Source organism: Pleurodeles waltl, chromosome 3_2 (assembly GCF_031143425.1).
Source record: "Pleurodeles waltl isolate 20211129_DDA chromosome 3_2, aPleWal1.hap1.20221129, whole genome shotgun sequence".
In the NCBI taxonomy this organism is placed as follows: domain Eukaryota; kingdom Metazoa; phylum Chordata; class Amphibia; order Caudata; family Salamandridae; genus Pleurodeles; species Pleurodeles waltl.
This window is the reverse complement of record NC_090441.1, coordinates 129186547-129202105: the sequence shown is the minus strand read 5'-3', so window position 1 is coordinate 129202105 and position 15559 is coordinate 129186547. Positions and strand designations below refer to the sequence as shown.

General features: G+C 43.2%; 1 non-coding gene across 1 annotated transcript; it reads left to right on the top strand.

Annotated features, from left to right (window-relative positions):
* Positions 1 to 14567: 14567 nt before the first annotated feature.
* Positions 14568 to 14686, top strand: LOC138286810 (U5 spliceosomal RNA). The gene has a single exon (XR_011202085.1). It is a non-coding gene; the product is annotated as a U5 spliceosomal RNA (small nuclear RNA).
* The last annotated feature ends 873 nt before the right edge of the window (positions 14687 to 15559 follow it).

Sequence of the window (15559 nt, the reverse complement as noted above, 5' to 3'; positions counted from 1 at the left end):
TACCCAAATAACATCTCCCCCACCATCCCTTTGGAAGACGATAATAGGCATTATGCCCACAAATGTAATATACACCAGGTATGACAGGGTCAAGTCCGTTCAGCATGAATGTCCATTTGGCCTTAAAGATAAACGTATGTTTACATTCACTCGCTCCCACGAAAATGTTATCATAATAAGATTCACCACGATATATACAAAATTTCCCTACATGCCAAGCGTCTAAAGCTATTTTTCCTTGTGTTTTTATTGCGGCAAAAGCATAATTATCTACTGAAGTCCTCTTACTTAGCTCTTTTTCTAATTTCGCATTCATTTGTGCCCTTCTATCATCTGTGCGATCTAAAAAGCTTATTTCTACTGCAGAGAGCGAGCAGGTAAGGTTTTCCCTATGAGCGTGAGCTGTTTCAAAAGGTTGCATTGGCTCGAAAAATTCCCTCATTATTTTAGCATCCCAATCTTTAGCAATCTGGCTTAGTTGCGTTATTATAGGAACATATGCAAAGGTAACATCATAATTTGAATAAAAATACTGTATGTTAGTTTGACCATAAAATCTAGAAGTTACTAAACTACATGTAATCCCATATGTAAGAGGCATGTGGTGATAAGTCACCCCTTCCGTTACCGATGTCGGTATCTGTGTGCACACATAACAATCTTTCGCATCCATAGTCTCAACATATTCTGTTAGTAGGCGATAGAAAACATTATACGAAAGTTCCTTCTTATCATGCAAGTGTCTCTCATCTAATTCTAGTCTTTTCAATGCGGTTAGTTCAGTGACAGTAAGAGGAGCAGAAGTAGAAGCATCAATTTTCTCATTCTCACCCTTACCACGCGTTGCAAGCACTATTGCCATTATTATTAGTACACATGCAGTTATCAAGCCTATACACGCATATTTACAATATTTCACTCTACTGTTTTGTGTAGCGTACTTAGTCATGATCTGTATAGAATCAGAGAGCTAGAAGCACTTATAAAGAAACGATTTAGCAATTAGTTACAAAGCTGAACGAGCGCAATGTTCACACAGTTTTCTTCAGGAGCCCAGTCACTTATCGGTTAGCAGCATTTGTCTCAATTCGGCAATAACTCAGTCTTTTATCAGTTAGCAACGTTGTCTCAAATCGGGTTTAAGAGTCAATCAGGTTATCAAAGTCTTATCAAGTTAGCAAATGTCTCATCCGGTTTAGCAATGTCTCAGCTGGTTGTATCACGTTAGATTATAGCAAGCAATGTCATTTATCACCCTTTCAATCAATAGTGTCCATAAAACTTTTCTTTTCTATTGGTATCTCTTCTTCTTCGTTCTCGAGGCTAAGAGATACAAATTCGTCGGTCCAATCGTCATTGACTACATATGCCCATTCTGGACCGGAATATCTCCTGTTTGGTATCCTTTTCCTTTTCAATTTTGCATCTCTCTTCGATTCTGCCTCACTGGTACTTTCCTCTTTGGCCAAGTCTTTTTCTTCACTTGATGTTGGTACCACGACAGACACTTCCTTTCTTTTCTCTTTCACTCTTGGCCCTTCACTGTCGTTCAACGTTTCTCTAGTTCTTAGTTTTACTGGTGATATACTTGGTCTTCTCTTTGCACTGTGTCCACTTGATGGACCTGCGATCTCTTCTGAGGAAGTTTGAACAGTTTCGTTCTGTTCTGCCTTGTCCCCTCCTTCTGGGGAGTCAATCAGGTTTTTCTTTTCTTTTTCTGTACCGTCTGCTTCTGGGAAAGCCCTCCTCTGATCAGGCTCTCCTGCTTCTTCACCTCTTTCGAGCCCTTTGTCACCGTTACTTTCTTCAGGCTCTTTATTACCTTCAGCTGCTTCAGGCTCTTTGTTACCTTCAGCTGCTTCGTCGCTGTCTGAGGTTTCTCCTTGGTCTTCCCCAAGTGAATCGGTTGTTTCGTCCTCAGAGAATATTTCTCTCTCTTCTATTTCTGCCTGTTCGCTTCTAGTTCTGTTTTGCTCTGTCTCAGCGCTCGGCACTTTGTTATCAGGTACTGGCAGTTTCAGCGCTTCAACTTCCTCATCTGTGGGACACAACACCTTCTTTGTATGACTGGCGTGAATCCAGTTGGGAACTCCCGCACACTTCACAGCGGTAGTGGTCGTCAGGATCACTTGGAAAGGGCCTTTCCAAAGGGGTTCCAGACACGACTTCCTCACGTGCTTCTTTATCACGACCCAGTCACCTGCTTTCAGTGTGTGTCCTGGACCTTGGATCGGTGACAAGGTGGTTGCTTCCACCTGGTGAGAGAAAGAGCGAACCACGTCAGCCAGACCTTTGCAGTAGTCTAACACCATATCATCTGTAATATTCAAAAGCGCGTTTGCGGGAACTGCAGGAAGTCTCATGGCCCTGCCCAGGAGAATTTCGTGCGGGGACAATCCAGTCTTTCTGTCAGGGGTGTTTCTCATTGACATTAACACCAAAGGCAATGCGTCAGGCCATTTCAAATTTGTCGATGCACATATTTTCGCCATTCTTGATTTCAGTGTACCATTCATCTGTTCCACCAGTCCTGAGGCTTCAGGGCGATAGCTACAATGCAGTTTTTGCTCAATGTTCAGCGCTGCGCAAAGTAACTTTATCACCTCGTTATTGAAGTGACTTCCTCTATCTGATTCTAAAGAGATCGGGAATCCGAAACGTGTTATCAACTCCCTCAACAATAGTTTTGCAACTGTAAGGCTGTCATTTCTACGTGTGGGGTATGCTTCAATCCAGTGACTAAAAATGCACACAATCACCAACACATACTTCAGACCTCCATGCACAGGCATCTCAATAAAGTCCATCTGCATTCTGCTGAACGGGCAACCCGCCCTGCCAATGTGGCTCACGTTCACAACCGTTCCCTTTCCTGGGTTCATCTGCTGACAAATGACACAACGATGGCAAACTGCTTCTGCAACTTGACGGAATCTGGGGTTAAACCAATCAGTTTTGAACAATCTTATCATGGCATCTCTCCCTAGGTGAGCCTGCCCATGATAGAACCGCGCTAGCTGCGATAAGAGACTATTTGGTAAAACAAATTTTCCCTCATTTGAAACCCATAACTCATCTGGTCTCCTTGTACATTGTGACTTAATCCAGGAAACTCTTTCATCCTCCCTGACGCTATTCTGTAATGCTTTTAGTTCATCCATTGTATCCACGACCTTCAAGGCAAATGCTTCAGCTGGTTCGAGTTCTGGTTCACTTATTAAATTCCATTCATCCCTGAGCAATATACAGTTCAAGGCACAAAATCTTGCGACTTGATCCGCATATGCATTTCCCAGGGAAACATAGTCCTGTCCTTTTGTATGAGCACTACACTTTACCACTGCAATTTCGGCTGGCATCTGAATGGCGTGTAACAATTCCCTTATTCTCTCCCCGTTTTTCACTGGGGACCCTGAAGAGGTCAGGAAACCTCTCTGTGACCATAGTTGCCCAAAGTCGTGCACAATTCCAAACCCGTACTGACTGTCAGTGTAAATGGTAACCTTCATCAATGTAGACAGTTGGCATGCTCTTGTAAGGGCTACAAGCTCTGCTACTTGTGCGGAATAGACTCCTTGAAGCCAGGATGCTTCCAAGACACCTGTTACAGTACATACAGCATATCCTGCTTTCAAAATTCCCAACCCATCTCTTAGACATGAACCATCAACAAAAATAATATGGTCATTTTCATCAAGCTTAGGGGCATATTTATACTCTGTTTGCACTGAATTAGTGTCATTTTTTTTAACTCTAATTAGGTGCAAAACTAACTCCTTATTTATACTTTGGTGCTAGACACCTCTAGCACCAAATTTATGGAGTTAAAGTCATTTTTGAAAGTGGAGACCTACTTTGCCTTAATGAGATGCAAGGTAGGCGTTCCCATGCAAAAAATGACTCTATGGCCTTAACGCCATATTTAGGGGCATATTTATACTCTGCAGCATATTTATACTCTGTTTGCAACGAATTAGTGTCATTTTTTTTTTACTCTAATTCGGTGCAAAACTAACTCCATATTTATACTTTGGTGCTAGACCCATCTAGAAAGGCCCTGATTTAAACTTTTTTTGCACTGCATTAACGTCATTTTATGACACAAAAGTGGCGCAAACTTACAAAATATTGGCCCTTATTTATACTTTTTGCTGCAAAACTGCACTAACTCAGTTTTGCACCAAAAAGTTTAGCACCGGCTTGCACCATTTCTGTGCACCAGCCGGGCACCATATTTATGGAATGGTGCAAGCCGGTGCAAAGGGTAGGCTAGAGTTTTAAAAAATGACTTTAGTCTGGTGGGGCTGGCAGTATGGAAGAAGAGGGTTTAGCATCAAAAAATGGCTTTAGGCAGGTTAGAGTAAAAAAAAATGACTCTAACCAGATTAGCGTCATTTTATGGTGCTAAACCTACCATGCCACATGACTCCTGCCTTGGAAAAGGCAGGAGTCATGCCCACCACCCCAGTGGCCAGCACAGAGGACAGGGGTCCCCTGGGCATGGCAATTGCACCCTGTGCCATGTATGGGGGCCCATTTCAGGGCCCCCTATGGCACTTTCAAAAATAAAATGCACTTACCTGTACTTACCTGGGATGGGGTCCCCCATCCTCGCAGTCCCTCTAGTGTGGGTGGGGGTGCCCATAGGGCCTAGGGAGGGCACCTCTGGGCTTATTCCATGGTGTTCCACCATGGAAATAGGACCACAGGTCCCCTAACGCCTGCCCTGACCCAGGTCTTAAAAAATGGGGCAAAGCAAGCTTTGCCCCATTTTGTTTACCCCTCCTCCCTCCCTTGCACCATTTTTACATGGGAGTATAAATATGGTGTTAAGGCCATAGAGTCATTTTTTTGCACGGGAACGCCTACCTTGCATCTCATTAAGGCAAGGTAGGTTTCCACTTCCAAAAAATGACTTTAACTCCATAAATTTGGTGCTAGACGTGTCTAGCACCAAAGTATAAATTTGGAGTTAGTTTTGCACTGAATTAGAGTAAAAAAAAAATTACGCTAATTCAGTGCCAACAGAGTATAAATATGCCCCTTAGCGTAAAAAAATTATGCTAATCTGGTCAGAATCATTTAATTTGACTCAAAACTGCCTAATGTCATTTTTTTTTAAGCTAGCCTACCTTTTGCACCTGCTTGCACCATTCCATAAATATGGTGCCCAGCTGGTGCTAAAAAATGGTGCAAGCCGGTGCAAAACTTTTTGGGGCAAAACTGCCTTAGTGCAGTTTTGCACCAAAAAGTATAAATAAGGCCCTTAGTATCCCTAATATCAGGTCGGGGTTTTGTGCAAAATTCAGTCACCTGAAGGCAGTCGTGCTCGACGTCTTCAGCGTTCTCAATTTCAGCATTTTCACCGGGAAGCAAGGTTGCTGGATTCAACGTAGTGCACCTTTTCAGCTGCACATTCGGTGAGCCCAGAATTATTGTTTCATACCTTGTGAGTCTTGCTCCAGTCATGTGTTGCGTTCGGGAGCGGGTCAAAAGTATCTCAACTGAGTGAGGGACCATGACTGTTAATGGGTGTCCCATCACTATTCCTTCACTCTGAGTGAGGCTGATACCAACTGCTGCTACGGCGCGCAAACACCCTGGCAGTGCTGCTGCGACCGGATCCAAAGTAGCTGAAAAATACGCTACTGGTCTGTTTATGCCACCATGGGCTTGGGTCAAGACAGACAAAGAACATGCATCACGTTCATGACAAAACAATGTGAAAGGCTTTGTGTAATCAGGCATACCTAAAGCTGGAGCCCTGCACATGCATTCTTTCAATTCAATAAAAGCATCCATCTCATCTCCTTTCAGCTCAATTTCATCCAAGGCATCCTTCTGGGTCAGTTTCAGTAAAGGCTTTGCTAGAGTTGAAAAGTTGTGAATCCACTGGCGACAGTAGCTCACCATCCCCAAAAACTTCCTCACCTCCCTCCTCGTCTTTGGTGGACTCATTTGAAGTACACTTGTTATTCTTTCCTTCATTATTCTCCGTGACCCTTTCTCTATTTGATGACCCAAGTATTTTACTTTCTTCTGACAGAACTGCAACTTTGAAGGAGACACCTTGTGTCCATTCCTTCCCAAATGGTTCAGTAGAGCAATGGTGTCGGCTGTGCAGCCACTTTCTGTCTTAGATGCAATCAGTAAGTCATCGATGTACTGTACTAGGGTTGACTCGAATGGCACTTCTAACGCTTCCAAGTCTTTCTTTAGAATCTGATTGAAAATTGACGGTGACTCCGAAAACCCTTGAGGAATTCGACACCAACTGTAAACTCTGTCTAAGAATTTGAAACAAAAGAGAAATTGGCTGTCCTCATGAAGAGGCACCGAAAAGAATGCTTGTGACAAGTCAATGACTGAGAACCACTCGGCCTCGCAAGGGACTTGAAACATTATCACAGCTGGATTCGGTACTACAGGGCAGCATTTAATTATGATGTCATTTATTTTCCTCAAGTCCTGCACGATTCGGACCTTTCCACTCGGCTTTATTAGTCCCATGATTGGTGAATTACATGGACTGCTTAACACTTCTTTCAGTACTCCCTGTTTTACAAACTCGTCAATGAGTTGGGCGACTTTCATGAGGGTGTCTTGTGCCATGTGGTATTGTGGGGTCTGGGGAAAGGTTACATTGGGTTTTACGGTCACTTTCACTGGTTCCACTCCTTTCACCAATCCCACCTCTTTTCCTGTCATATCCCACACTTCCTTTCCGACTGTTTCCCGTAATTCAGCTGGAATATCTTCTTCAGTTATCATCGGAAAAAGGTTAATCAGAGGATATTCTTCATTGACAGTTTCCATCTCATCCCCTTCTACACTGTCCTCTTCTTCCCCATCACTGCTCGTCTGAATTCTAATTCCATCGTTCGAACACATAATCGAACATCCCAATTTGCACAATAGGTCTCTCCCTAACAGTGCTATCGGGCTTGAGTCACATACCACAAAATTATGTGACCCTTGATAGTTACCAATTCTGACTTGTACTGGATCTGTGATTGGGTTCGTCAGGTGCCTGTTTGCTACTCCCACTACTTGAACTGTTCTCCCTGAGAGTGGCAAATTTGGTACTTCAATGCTCCTAACAGTTGAACGTGTGGCTCCTGTGTCAACCAAGAATGAAACACGATGACCCATAACTCTTCCCTCCACATATGGACCCTTTTGATCAACTTCCAAGGATGCTGCAAGCACACAATTTCCCTCCTCATCTGAACTTTCACTCTCCCATACATTGTTTATTCCATTCTCACTGTGTAATGGGAACTGTTGTACGGTGCCATTTGTATTCATCACCTGACCCGAGACCTGTGGAGGAACCATCACTTGCTGCTGACTCACTGGTGCCAAAGGTATTTGCATTTGCTGATTAGGTACCATGGGAAACTGCTGTTGCATTGGCTGCATTTGCGTCATCTGCATACGGGGCATCTGCATCTGCTGCGGCTGCATGGGCTGTAATCCCTGCAGCTGATTTATGGTCTGAAAATTTGGGTTTGGACCTCTCATTTTCGGACCCCTCATTGTCTGGAATGCATTGACATCATTGTTTTGCTGACCAACACCTGCACCTTCCTGCACCACCATCAGGCACTTGCGTTTCCAATGCCCGACGATTCCGCACACGTGACACGGCATCACCCTTTTCATTGCCTGCACACCATTCGGAATTGCAACAGTGTTCAAATCCGGACCATTACTCCCAAAGCCTCCTCTGCCTCTGCCTCTCGCCTGTGGCTGAAACACCATATTTCCCTGCAGCTGCGGCTGCGGTATCTGCTGTTGGAACCCTTGCAACCCTTGCAGACCTGTCTGAGCTGCTTTAAGTTGCATCACCATCACTTTCTCTTTCAGCCTTTTCTGTTTCACTTCAATTTCGTCGCTACAGTATTTCGCATAATTCAACACCTCATCAATAGGTTTCGACTGCCAACAAATCAAATGCGTCTTTATCATCTGACTTATCTCTGGTCTCAGCCCTTCCACAAATCTAAACACAAAATGAAGCATGTCCTTCGCCTCTATTGTTTCCGTGCCACTGTAGTTCTTGAACGCCTTCAACAACCTCTCATAGTAACCATGAATCGACTCTTTAGCCTCTTGGGCAGTTCGATCAATCTTCTGCCAATCCACATTTTTCGCGGCAACCTTCGTCTTCAAATGCTCAATCACCTTATAGTACAAGCTCATTACCATAGGTGATGGTGCACCCGTATCCCTGTCTCTCTCTGGTTCACTTGTCGGCCAACCTACAGCCCTTTTGCAGTCTTCCCACAAATCTGCCGGAACCACAATCTCAAAGAGGGTGTTCAGGTCTTCCCAAAGACATTTTGCAAGCTTCACAAACCTATCAGTTTGTTGATACCATTCAATCGGTTTCTCTCTCAGTTTGGGAAAATCATCCGTAAAAGACTGAATGTCGCTTCTGTGCCACGGTACATGTATTAATTTTCCCCCTGCTGTCTCCCTCATTGGTAACATAGTTATTGCATCACTACTCTGCGGTCTTTTCTCCTTATGCTCTGGGACACTATTTTTCTTCTTTTCCTTTTTCTTTGCCCATCTACTTTCCCATTTGTCTAAGCACCTCCACACTTGTGCACTCTGCAGCAATTCTCTAAGGTGCGTTTTCATGCCTGCTGACCTCATGTGTTCAAAGTCTGTGGTCCCGAAATCCAATCTATAGCTCCTGCTCAAGTGTTTTGTCTTGTCTATCTCAACCCCGTTTTTGTCAGCTATTTCTTGCAACCTTCTATGTACCTTGTTCACTTCTCTCGTAATCCTAGGACATAGATACCTCAGCTCTTCTTCCGAGTAGGACTCTAACCTATTCAAACCCATAGTCCCTTCCACCAATTCTTCTGCTTCCATGTTCAACCTGACCTTATTCAGATAGTCTTCTCCCTTCCCACTGGCTGAGCTTTGTGTGGAATTCAGACTGTTGAACCACTGTGTCAGCTGTTGCGCATTCAATCCCATCAGTGTAGCATTCACATCGACTGCCATTGATGGTTGCGGCAACTTTTCAGTGTTCGATGATAGCGGTATCATCAGTGGGGGACTCGACCTCACCACTGTTGACTGAGCACATATGGGACTAAACTCCATCAAGGACCCATATCCAGTTGGCAGAGCCGCTATCGGAGTTGTTTCTGGAGTGTTTTCTATGCACCTCCTTTCCGTCCCACTCTGCACCATTGATCCTTGACCGCTCATACCTGAGTTAGGCTGAATGTACAAAGGTACCGGTGGACCTACAGTAATGGGTAGGGATATCGCATCTGGGTTCTGTCCATTCCCCAGGTTCTGAGGCATGTTCATTCCCACACTATGGGTCATCATTGCCGGCATGCCCGTCTGACTCCCCGTCATCTGAGCATGTGCGGTTCCCCCCTGCATCTGCTTTTGAGGCATCAAAAACTGGGTTGATTCAGCTTGTGCCAATGTTGGGTTGCGACCATTCTGTACTCCCATTACGGTTGGATCTAGAATCATTCCCGTACTGTTGTCACTGCTGTAGTACCTTGGGACCTGCGGCTGATAATTTTCTGCTGTTTTCAATATAGGCACATCTGGATATATTCTCCTAACCTGCGGTATCAGCGGGGTGAACAGTAAACTCGGGTCCTTAGATCCCGATGGCGTTTCTGAACTCGGAGTTTCATTATTCTGTACCGTGCCGGAGGGGCAGAACTGGTACTTGGACCTTGTTCACTCTCTGCATAAGGTGGTGGACGGTCGTTCAGCAATTGCATGATGAACTCCTCATCCTCTGACTCGTCTTCTCTCCTTAACTTTTCCTCGTCCTCTCTATCTTTGGAACACCTCCTGTTTGTCTTACAGGTAGCTTTCTTGCCTGTCGCCTCTTCTTCCTTAGCAATTGCGGGAAACAATTTTATCCCCTGCAATATATCTGACCTCCACACCTTCTGTGCATTATCCCACCTAGCGTCCGCTAGTGTCTTTTCTACCTTTCTTATCTTGGTCTCGAACTTCTTTTGCTGTTGCTGTCTAGCCATTAGTTCCCAAATCGCTAGAGCCTCAAACTGTGCTGGCCTTGGAGGTACCTTCATGTCGTACATCGCGAATCTCAAATTCTCTAGGATCCTTATATTGAATGTCCCATGGATCGGGAACGCTACGCTCCCATGTCTCTCTGTCAGCTTGTGCCATTGCTTTAGCCAAAGGCACGGAGCTACCCCCCTTTCCTCCATTACAATGTAAGCTGGTGTACCTTCGGGTGGCGTCTCCTCTCCTACGCTCGCTTTAATGTAAGACTCCCCCTTCATCGCACTCTTTAATGCTTTAAAAAATTTCATTTTCTCGTCTTTTATTTCACAAAGTTTGTAATCAATAAGTGACTTTAATTCCCGGAATACTCTTCGCTTGCCTTTCCCCTTCCAATCGAGCCCCACGGACTGCGTCCAATCCGTGCGCGGCCCTTCTTTGCAACCAACCTATCCCAGCGCGGCTCCTAGTGACGTCACACTCACACACACTGCGGCTGACAAAGCCTCGCGGCTTGTCCTCCTTCACTCCGCTCCTCTCGTAACAACTTCTGGCATGTATAGCGAGCAACCAAATAATAATAAAACAGATCTGTCGGTTTACTACACGAAGGGTAACACAATCGCTTCAGGACCTTAGGGATTTTTCACTAGCCTCGGCAGTTATTCCATCTTTCTCGGTCCCCACTTTCGCAAGCAAATCCTGACCCGCAGACTCTGCTCTCAACTTGTCAATGATCTATTCTAGTGCACTTAGAATTTGTCAAAGCCCGAAGTCGAAGTTTTCTTTCACTCCCTTAACACACGTACCGACTCGTTGACCACGCCCGGTCAACCTATTAAACCGACCAGACCACAACATAAAACAAGTGTCTCATACACTTTTCAACATACTCCGGAGTCTCTTGACCTCGCAGGGCCCGTCTCAACAACAACAACCACGTGGACCTTTTTCTGCACAAAGCGCCACATGCACATGAAGTTCGACGACTTCCCTACTCTCACACTCGGAGTCGCACCTCCGCTATTCTCTAAAATCCTCGCAACCTTTTCAAACAATCTGCGGCAATAAGCTGTGCAAGCGCAAAACCCTGACTTCACTCATACCGTCACTAGTACCGCCAACGCCGATTTCACACCTCCATTCTCTCCATTCGCAAGCTCCGAGATCCCGGGAAAGTCGCGGGAGACTTAGGGCATCATCATTCTCTCAATCTGTTTTACCCAAGAAAAATCTAATTCAACACCATATACCTCTCGAGTGGGGTCTCAAAGAGCGCAACCGTTACCTCTCGAGCGGGGTCCCAAAGGGCGAAACCGTTACCTCTCGAGTGGGGTCCCAAAGGGCGAAACCGTTACCTCTCGAGTGGGGTCCCAAAGGGCGAAACCGTCCTCTGCTACCATCTACTGATAGAGCGTTCCGTCCTAATAAATTACCTGTATTTGGACGCTCTTGGGTCGATGAATCTTTTGACCAAGTGGGGCTCTCTTCACCCGAGATTAGTCAATTTAATCAAATCAATAATCAATAACGAACATAAGCAATGCCCTGATCAACATAACACTTCACAATTAATCCAGAAAACATTTTGGCGAACCATGACCTTTCGGCCATGAATAACCACACCAGTTCATTCAAAGTTAATGAATTTATTTCCCTATATTAACAAAGCTAGTACGATATAAATGTGTCTCAACACCAAATGATATATGTAAATGAACATTAATAGCTGTCCATAACGGCGAAAAGATGCAATCTATGCAGCATTTGAATAACAATGCATTCGATAATAGCAACGCAAACCACTAAAACTATAATCTGTAATGGGCTAATTGCATACATTAGTCAGCATAACAAGGTCTCAAATTGCATCGTGCAACAAATGAATCCTCATCTAACCTCAAATTAGCATCTGCATGTGGGACTTCATGCAAAAAACAATTTAGCAACATTGATTTGGAAAACTCCTAACTAGGGCTCTTATCAAAAATCAGCAGTTGGTTACCTAAAAAGAAACACAATGCAATTGTACATTTTCCTTTCATATTTACCAAATTCAATCAGCATTCAAGGAAGTCTTCGTCTCACAGGTACCGGTTTCGATCAGCATGGGACGGGGCAAAGGGGGCAGGGTGGACGGGGCAATTGCCTCACAGCGGCAAGATAAAAGGACAAAACTACTACTTTATGCAAAGGGGCAGATCAAAGTTAAAGTCTCTAGAGCGAGAATTTCTTAAAGTCTCTTTCTCTCGATTAGAGAAAGCATCAAAGTCTCATTCAAAATGGCGTCCAACATCAATTGGCATCGTAGAAGATGGCAAAATGACGAGGTCGGCAAGATGGGCCATAATGGCTGCAATGGGCAATAATGTCCTCAATGGGTGCAGTGGGTAATGGCCGCTTTCTTCTTGTGCACCAGGTTTAAATAATCAACAGTTCAAATCCAGTAGGGTCTTCCATTGGAGGGTTCATAGGTTGGCTTCAAATTGTCCAATCAAAAACAACAATTTACAAGCTTCTACCTAGGCCTACATTATCCTTGGAGTCGGGAACGTAAGTTGCAACATATTTTACCAATTAACTCACTTTCAGAGCTTCCATTGTCTGCACCTGCAGATTGACCTTGGAGCAAAGAAGAAGATGCCAGGCTGGCACGAAACCTTAAAGATAAGCATGTGAACCGATCTCACTGGAAAAGTACAGCTTCAAGCAGGAATACACGTTTTATTAGCACATTAGAAAAACACGAGCATCTAAACCGTGAGACAAGGCAACTAGGCCGAAGCCTCCACTAAAGTTATGCTAAGTTAAAACATTTCAAACAAGCAAATCATGGCACACGTTTACGGTTATGTCAGATTAGTACAATTCTAATACATCAAGTCATATAAAGCACGCTTATAAATGTTGGCGAACTACTCTGAGGGCACATTTGTCCCCGTACAATCTTTATTAGTTCGGTTAAAGTCACACTTGATTATTGCGGCACTACGTTTATGCGCTAATAAATGTAAAACCTTCGTTTCTGCGTCATCAGAGTAAAAGGGTGAGTGTGCGAAAGAGCCGCAGCCTGAAACTTGTGCATTGCACAACTCAAACAGTGGAGCCCTAGTCAGCTATCTATGTGTTAATGCAACCTTACATGTAAACAGCTTATTATACAGAATTGTTTGTTTTCAGGGAAAAGCCACCCCCTAAAACGTGCATTGCGCAAATCAACCAGTGGAGCCCTCTTCAGCTGTCTATATAATATTGCAACTTTATATGTAATCAAATGATCGTTTAGAATTGTTTGTTTTCAGGTAAAAACAGTAATACTTCAAGGCAATAAATCAAGGGTGAAGCAGGTTATTTTCATCGGCCGACCCCCTTGCGTCCATATTGATGAGGCGCACCTGCTGCAGGCTCCCACATATAAGGATATTGCAAGTAACCTTGGATTTGCAAGATCTTAAAGAATTCGACTCTGGCCTTGGTTCTTTCCATGATCATGGAAGTCCTTCGTGATTCCCAATATCCTTATAATTTTTAACATGCAGCGATTTTACTGGGACTTTGTCGGATAAACCCACAGCACATGTCAGTAGAATTGCAGTCTTTAATCTTTCAGCGTTCCCCAGGCAGGCCACCGTAAAGAAGCGTTGGCAAAGCCACCATACCCATAATGCACCGCTTGGAGGCAAAACCCCACTAATTACAGCAAAAGACAGTGACCACGAATCTATGAATATTAATTTTGTCTTTCCCTTTAAAAACCTGTGCTAACATTCATTCACCTTTATTAGCCTCACAGCTCAAGATCACAAATCGTCTTGTGTCAATCAATATGGAGCATTCTAGGAACGAGCTACGCACCTTTCGAGTTGTTTTTGTTTTGTTTCTTCACTTTTAGTTTCTCTTTGTATAGTCCTAATGATAAACCAGAGAGACAGATTTATTATTTTTTGAATGATTTCGTTTGCTACTGAGAACGAGAGGTGCGGGTCTCAATTGTACAAGAGTATGTCATTGTTTTTTGGATGAAAATCGTACGTTTTCTAACCATCCCACAATATTAGGGCCACTGACCCGATACAGTCCACTTCCGCCAGCGGCTGTCGGCGCGACCTTAGCCTTTCGAGGTCGAGTGTGTAAGTTCTTTGTCCTGGTGTGAGCTCTCAGTGGCTTTTAACCACGCCCACCGCACGCTCCTCACTATCACTCATTCATGGGCTTCCCTTTAAAAATTCTTTATCTACTTGGGGCGGTTTTGTTGCCGCCTTGCAGACAGCTGGTTACATGGATAATTAAAGGAGCAGAAATTACGATTTGACCATGGAAAATGTCTTGCAGCCTTTCCTGTCACGTGACCTGCGACTAAATTTGCATACCCATAATTCCTCTCACTGCTGGGCTCTCCGCTTGTTTCTTTCTGTGGCAACAAGTGTTTTATCAGTGTAAAGTATTACAACTATTATTATAACTTGGTTCTATTTCGAAGGGTTTTCTATGATGACCTTAACCTAGTCGCCCTGATAGTCTGTGGAACGGTGTTTCCCGGTGCAATAGTCGGCGGCTTCAATTAGCATACTCTGGTTTCTTTCGCCTTTTTCTAAAGATTTCCGTGGAGAGGAACATTTAAGAGTTTCATTCAATTTTTGAAAGTCCTACCAAGAGTAGGGTTACCCTTATACTGTGAAAAAGATGTATTGTGAGATAAAATTTCTTATTTGAGTTTTAAGTTTCATCTATCTATGGAAACAGATAAGGGAAAGTTAGTTGAGAAATAAAACATTTAACTGTCCAATTTGTGTTTTATTTCTGGATCAGCTCTTTATTTTTCTCATTGATTATTGAAATATTATTCAAATATCTTCTTTGACTTAATTGTAAAGGTCTGTTAAAATATATATTATAAACATATATATATATGTGTGTGTGTCAAATGTATGTATATTTATTTCAATTTCAATTTTTTTTTCAATTCAATTTCCAGCTTTATTTCGGTAAAACAATACCATAAAAGCATACTGGCAAAATTCTTACATTTCTAAAAGGAACAAAAACACTTTTTAAAAGAAAGAAAAAAGACAAAGGACAAAAAAAAGAGAAGAAAAAAAAAAAAAATGCACTAAAAACAGATCGAGACCAGGGCTCCCTCAGGGCCATACAGTGCAAATAGGCAAGTTATGGGTATAGATGTTGTTAAAAATCAACAATTAATCCATAAAACACTATAAAATATACAGTACACATCATCATGCAAATCACCATATAAATATTATAAAATTTTATAAAATTCCCCTAAAATATAAACCTTTATACAAAAGACAGTTAAAAATTGGTATCTCAGTAGTAGTAGAATTAACTATGGACTAGCTCAAAAAGTGACCATTATGAAAATAGGATATATGCTTTTGAATGATTATTTGCCTCTAGTAGGTTCAAGTTGCCTCTACAATCTTAGCAGTATAGATACCATCATCACGTGAGGGGTTATTTGACTTAATTTTTAAGAAATGATTAACAATCCCTAGGGCCCAACGTTTCCTTTCTT